The following is a 1,478-nucleotide window of genomic DNA, read 5'->3' as shown; positions in this document are numbered from 1 at the left end:
ATGCTTAGTTCCAGTCTAGCACTTAGTTCCAGTCTATTGCAACGAAAATAAAAAAGTAAAACATTTTTTCGTGGAAAATTGAAAAACACGACAGCAACATGGAGATTTACCCTGTGGTTATTTTGCCGGCTAGTCGGCAACGGTCGGTCAAACAGTATTTTGCCGAGGTAATCTCAGGGCTTCATATAATACTAAGTCCCAGAAAATGTTCTTGGGGGCGTAGCTCAGTGGTAGAGCACTCGCTTGGCATGCGAGAGGACCCGGGTTCAAACCCCGGCGCCTCCATTTTTATTGTGTGTGAAATTCATTTTCAGTCTTGCATATATATATATATATATATATATATATATATATATATATATATATATATATATATATATATATATATATATATATATATATATATATATATATATCGTGTGATCAGTGAAGTTAAGCAACGTTGGGTCTGGTTAGTACTTGGATGGGTGACGGTCTGGGAACACCAGATGTATATATGTATGAGAAAAGATACACAAGAGAGAGAGGGACTTCATATGAGAAAGGCTAGACTAGAAGGCTGTTGTCAAGTTGTCTGGTGAGGAGTAGCATAGTGAAGATACAGATATTGTAAAGATGTAGCGAACATAACAATTTACTGAAGATACGGAAGGAGTTGAAACTAGTAGTAATGGAGATTAAGGTGCACTGAAAATTATTCTGTAGTGTTGAGATTTTGTATTGAACACCAAGGAGTAATGATAATGATGAGAGTGTAGTGACGATGAGGGTTTAGGGAGTGGTGACAATTGCCTTTACAATTTTAATGAGGAGGTAACACAATGAGGAACACAAACTTTCCAAAGCTACGTTCAAGTCAGACTTTGAACCAAGTTCGGCAAACAGAAGGTTGATGTTAAGATGAGAGTGTAGTGAGGAAGAGTATAGTGATGATAAGGATATTGTCAAGATAGGTTGAAGTGAAGATACGAATCTAGTGAAGATACGAATGTAGTAGAGATAAGGGTTAGTAAAAAGTAAAGTTTATTCAAAATGATTATGTAGTGAAGATAAGAACATGACGATGGTATGGTAGAAATAATGGTGTAGTGAAGAAGAGGGTATAGTGAAGATATAATCTAGTGAAAATAAGCTAGTAGTAAAGATATACGTTAGTGAATATGTATGTGTCATAAGATGGCTGCTCATCCTTATTGATGGTCAAAATATAGCCACTATATATACCTATCAGGAGTCGTAATATAGCGTCAATAACCTAACCCTCTGGAAAGCCCAAGAAGATTCTAGAAACAATTTGAGGACGACGTCCGTATCATTAGTGGGATTCCAAAGTGCTCGAGTCCAGGTTTGTGTGGATAGATTAGGAAAACGACTCAGTATTAAAGCTTTCCTGGAGTCCAGTGTATACCTGTCGCTCATGACTGGACGACGAAGCACAAGAAAACATCATCAACTCTGAAATTCTCCAAAAGATTTTT

At 36.9% G+C, this 1,478-nt stretch overlaps 1 non-coding gene across 1 annotated transcript; it reads left to right on the top strand.

Moving 5' to 3' along the window:
- The first annotated feature begins 213 nt into the window (after positions 1–213).
- On the top strand, positions 214–285 carry TRNAA-GGC (transfer RNA alanine (anticodon GGC)). The gene has a single exon. It is a non-coding gene; the product is annotated as a tRNA-Ala (tRNA).
- Positions 286–1,478: the final 1,193 nt, after the last annotated feature.

Source organism: Panulirus ornatus, chromosome 5 (genome assembly GCF_036320965.1).
Source record: "Panulirus ornatus isolate Po-2019 chromosome 5, ASM3632096v1, whole genome shotgun sequence".
NCBI classification, from domain to species: Eukaryota; Metazoa; Arthropoda; class Malacostraca; order Decapoda; family Palinuridae; genus Panulirus; species Panulirus ornatus.
Note: the sequence above shows the minus strand (reverse complement) of the source record. Positions and strands in the feature narration are given on the sequence as shown.